Here is a 6000-nt window from a genome sequence, read left to right on the forward strand (position 1 = left end):
ACTGAACAAATATTTCGACTATTATTACTATTACCCCTACCAGTATTAAATCGACTACGATTCGAAGTCACAAAATTATTTTTGTAATTATTACCACGTATTTGGCGAGCGTTATTAAATCTCCAATCATAATTATTATTGTTTACATATCTGCCTCTCGTATTAAAGGTGTTAGAATTCCGTCCTCGATTCGAATAAAAATTACCTCTAGTCATTTGACCTGAAGGTGGTCGGCTCTTTCGCGGGAACCTAGAGTAATTAAAATGGTTACCTCTTTTTTGTACGTTAAAAACGTTATTCGATGACGAAGGTTGTCCGAGCTCCTCATCCTCGGCCGCACGCACCGCGTCCTTCAGCTGCGAATAGTCCCTGGCTGATATGATGGTACTCAGCCGCCTATTACGCAAACCATCTGCAAACCTTTTAATTGCAAGTTTTTCATTTATAGGTCTCAGTATCTCACAAGCTTTCGGGTTTCCGTCACTTTGAGCGATAGTGAGGCCTACGAATAAATCTGACAATTTATCACCAAACTCATTGATTGACATATTATTTTGTGACAAATTATTTAATTGGCTAAGTATAGAGTTAGCCGATTTCTTAGTTAGTAAATAATTCTTAATGTCTTGAATAAGACTCGCTACATCACTATACTCGCTTTTTAACTTTAACTTAGCAGATTTTGACAACCTTGTTTTTAACACAAATGAAATTAACAATTTTTTCTGACTATCATCTACAAGATATTCATTATACATTTCAATACCATCTATAATTTTATCAATAGTTTGTTCTGCCATTACTGGAATTAAAGAAGTAGCGGTTTTTATGTCAAATTTCTCCATATTTGCAACTGTGTTTTCACTAGTACTAATTTTATATGTTAAAATTTGCTTATATGCTAATTCTATACGGTCTATTAATATTTCAAAGACATATTCTGAAAGTTCTAAATTACTTTTAAAAATATTAATTATATTTTTATACTCTAAATATAATTCATTAGCTTCTAAATTTTTTTTCTTAACATTACATGCATATTTTTCCCTTCTAGTAGGACCTAATTTTCTTAAATTACTACTTATGTCATTCAACTTACTCAGAATTATTTCCAAATTATGTTCCATAAACTAACTATGTCACTTAAAGTCACTTAAATAAAATTGTTCATTTTCTTTTCTTGAAAGTGAAGATCGATGCTCCAAGATTGCACGTATTATATACGAAAAAAAAAAGAAAGAGGAGGATTTTCACAGGGGCAAGAGGGCAAAATTACGTTAAAAATAATTTGGACGAACGAAACAAAATTAATTAAAATAATTTGGGGAAGGGGCCGCGCACTTTTATTTTAGCTTCTGTCATCAGGCTGGGTCAGCTCCCTCGTCTGCTCCGCCGAATCTTCCGGACAGCCGTTGCCGCATTCGCAAGAAAAACTGCTGCTGCATTTTCCTCTGCATCCACTTCCTTTCACTGCGCCTCCACTTGGTTAGCAAGAAGTAGATCACGGTAGCAATAACCACGACTAAAATTACAGCTAGTAGAATGTTATTTGTTACGATCTGGTGTTGGACGTCATTTTCTTCGAAAATTTGTGCCTTGTTGGAACCTGCCGCATTTTGGTTTATCTGGATTTCCTTGTCTTCGGTTTTTGAGTACGATTTTCCCATTATGTTCAAGCACTTTTACTGTCTCTTTACACACGTTTGTCACCACTCGGCTCCAAAGTGACGCACTAAAGTAAAAGTTTTTATAACGACAACTGTAAACTTGGCTATCTACGAGCACCGAGGCACACAGGAATCCGCCGCGTTGGCGAAATTCGCCGAGTCGCCGGTCACCCGACACTCGCCCACGCCACGGTATGGCAGGGTCGCCATGAGGTGAAGGGAGCTGGTGTAAATGAAATAATACGACCGTCTCGGTTGAACTTATGATTTATTCTGTCTAAGTAAGATACAATACCACTACAGTCTAATTAAATGTTAGGCTTCGTTTAACTGTTCAAATATGATTATAAATACATATTATATTAGGTACAATAAGCTTTGCCTGCATGCTTAGATGCTAAATTTTTTTGTTTTTGCAAGTTCTAATCTCGGTAGTCTGTGGCATCGTAGCTCTATAACGTTTTTTAGATCCGTAGATACTTAATTTATCTATACGGAGTAATAGCATCACTACATAGTATAAAACAAAGTCACTTTCTCTGTCTCTATGTCCCTTTGTATGCTTAAATCTTTAAAACTACGCAACGGATTATGATGCGGTTTTTTTAATAGATAGAGTGATTCAAGAGGAAGGTTTGAGTATATAAAATATTGGGCTTTAGACAAAGTGGGCGAAGCCGCGCGCTCAAAGCTAGTAGATAATATAACATATATTACAATGCTAAGGGATAGAAATAACTGTTGAAAGATAAAATATAATGAAAATAGAGCGTCGGCTGTGTCGGCGTTTCGTCATACATTTCTACTATTAGTTGTTGAATTTTTTACATATTATTATAATACTACTACCTACTGTATTTTTAATTTTCGATTACAAAAATTAATTAATATTCTCTTTCGTATGAGTCATAATTTTTATTTTCTTAAACGGTTTTAGATGGGCTTATTTATCGGCTATCGGTTAGCTTCGCAGTTGGTTATCAATTTTAAAACAAAATCTTATTTCATAACATTTTTTTTTCATTATTTGTTACAATTTTGCTACATAGAAGATGATTTTCATACTTGTTTTCATACGTGTCACAATGTTTGTCCTCAATGGACTCCTTAACCACTAAACCGATTATAATAAAATTCGCACACCATGTGCAGTTCGATCCAACTTGAGAGATAGGATAGTTTAAACATGTAGGTACCACGGGCGAAGCCGAGACGGACCGCTAGTAAAACAAAATAATAATCGAATTATTTATAAACATCTATAAATTGATTTAAACTGATATTTATTGAACTACACATTCATGTTTCGTGTTCATACGAGCACACGTGGGTTAACAAACCTTGTTATATTTAAAAACAATATAGATAACAACTTTAACATTGTATGTAAATAATAGGTATATTTTTAGAATATTGTTTTATTACAAACTAGCGGTCCGCCCCGGCTTCGCCCGTGGTACATATTTACGTTTTCTCTACATAAAAGAAAACGTAATTTTTTTTTATATTCCTTGAAGTACGAGGATGGTTCTTATGTAACGAAGAAAACGTAAACATGTACCACGGGCGAAGCCGGGGCGGACCGCTACTCGCTAGTAGAAGATAATAATTAATAAATAAAGATAATGCGTATTTTTGTGAAACTTTATTTTAAATATTTAAAATCTTTATTTTTCACAAAAAGTTGTATAAAAATAAACGTATAGGTAATTTAATTATTTAAATCTATAAATTATTCTGAGTACCCACCAATGCGACAAATAATTTTATTGAAAAATGTAGAGACTGTAATATTATTTCTTTATTTTATTTTATTTTTTTGTGTGGTGTCTCTCAATGTTAGCCAGAAGGGCTTCTACATTTTAACGCGGACGCGGGGGTGAACTGAAGGTTCACCCTGGTAGCGACATGCACAAGGGCGTCCCCCCTTGACGGGGACCACGAACCTCGGTTTGAGCTGTCGCTTGAGTGGAGGAGGCCAGAAGGGCCCTAATCGGACGGGTATTTCTTTATAAGCCCTAATTATTGTTTTCCACTATTAATAAGCTTTCCTCAAAACCATTTATTATGTAGATAGTATTCTATAGTAAATACATATTATGTACAAGATTCCGTAGGAACAGGAATATTTGAAATAACATTTTGTAACATTGTTTTCTATCAAAACATTATCAATTTCGATAAAGCGGATTACCGACCACGCCGTTGCATCGCCCAGCGCGTGTGATTCGCTTACGGTGGAGGCGTGCGATGTACGCAAACATATATTATATTATCTCTAAAAAAACTTACGTATCAATGAGTTATGAGCTATTTATATAAGCTGATAATTCTAAATAACAATTTTAGAAGTTATCTATACATTATGAACTAAATAAACCATAATTTCTCCATCTTGTGTGTTTACTTTCTTTCTTCTATATATTATGTCTTTCAAAACATAATTTAACCATTCATAGATATGATTAGTTAAACTGTAAACTTGCTATAGAAGTTTTTGCAACGTATTTGTCTTTATGTTTGTTCGCAATAAACTCAAAAATTATACTGAACCGATTTTTCATTATCTTTACACCAATAGATAGAGTGGATCTCGAGAAACGTTTTACTTGTATACGTAGTATATTATTATAAGTCTGTGGTTTTACTATGTAGATTTATAATTTACTAGCTTTCCGCCCGCTGCTTTGCACGCTTTGTCTTAAGCCTAATAAATCTATATACAAAAGAAAGTCGTGTTAGTTACTCCACTTATAACTCAAGAACGGCTGAACCGATTTAGCTGAAAATTGGCAGGGAGGTAGTTAGAGCCAGGAGAAGGACATAGGATACTAAATATGTACCACGGGCGAAGCCGGGGTGGACCACTAGTTACTTATATATACTTCCTACCTTCCTTCCTTCCTCTTGCACTACCCTATAAAACTGTATTATAAACAACTGTATAATTAAAAAGAAACTCCATCGAAATCTGTTGTATAATTTTAAAGATCTAAGCATACTTAGACAGACGGCGGTAAGTGACTTGGTTTTATATTATGTTGTGATTTATCATTTAGTTTTAGACAACTCAAGCCGTGGGCAGAAAGCTAGTTAGATATTATAAGCCGCGTCTATCTCTCGAGTACCTAATATTCAACAAGATATTGTTGAGGATCTTTTAACTTTTTTAAGACACCTAAAGGTCTGTACATACTATACGGTCTTATCTTTTCTGAAGTAAAATTGTAGATTTATTCATAAAACTTAATAGCTTTATATCGGGATTAAAAGTTAAAGGGTAAATCAGATAACTCATAATAAACAAAAAAAAATGTCTCCCTTACGAAGTAAACAGCTAAGGTGAACAAAATCATAAAATGAAAGAGCTGTCATCGACCCGACAGCAAGTGTAGTGTAGTGATTATCATACAATTGAAATCGTTTTATTGTAAGTTTATCAGATTAGCTTCTATCATTCTTGGTCATGCTATTGACGAATGGAATTTATAAGGGTCTAATATTATTGAAGATTGAGCTTTACATTCCAATCAACGCACAAAAGGTAATGTAAAACCTTTTAGACAATTATTGACTATGCGACAACATTTATTAAAGTTAAATTGATAAATAGCCTTATTATGTATTTTTATCTTACTTATATAACCTAACAGTAAACAAAAAAATAGAAATAGTAGATAGCCCTAGCTCATAACTATAATGATTCAATTATAATGTATTCGATTAAAAATAAAGTTAATTTAAATGACGTCAATAAGATAAGGTTCAAAATAAAATAGAGATAATATAATGATGAAATTGTAAGGAAGTATTTTCTATATCTTACAATCTAGTGAGTTAAATAAGATGAGAATTAGACTTGTATAAAATTTTTAAAAACTATTTAAAAGGTCAGAGGTGAGCGGAAATATTAAAAAAAGTGGTAGACCCTGCTGTGTGATCTGGGATTCCTAAATAATATTATTGGTATCATATTCATATAGATAAAACTCTTCAAACCACACGAAAATTTAATAAGTATTTGTAACATGAAGTGAAAGTCACAAATAAGTTAGCTATTTTAGCCATATTTTCGAGGAAAAGCGAATTTAAAATGAACAATTGAAGTATACAAAATAGAATACCTACAAGATTTGTGCATTGGATTTTCTCTTTATTTGAATCAATTATTGGTTCAAAATTAAATCGAACCTATAAAGTGTATTAATTGCGATTATTAATCATTAGTTTATACCACGAATAAATAATGTATTTCTCTTGATGTACAATCGGGGCAATGGAGGCTAAAGTTGAAAATTCCTTATCACAAATGATTTAACTTCATTGGGTACAC

This window comes from Colias eurytheme, chromosome 16 (assembly GCF_061535395.1).
Source record: "Colias eurytheme isolate Ceu_HAF_F1 chromosome 16, ilColEury1 Martin Lab GWU primary, whole genome shotgun sequence".
In the NCBI taxonomy this organism is placed as follows: Eukaryota; Metazoa; Arthropoda; class Insecta; order Lepidoptera; family Pieridae; genus Colias; species Colias eurytheme.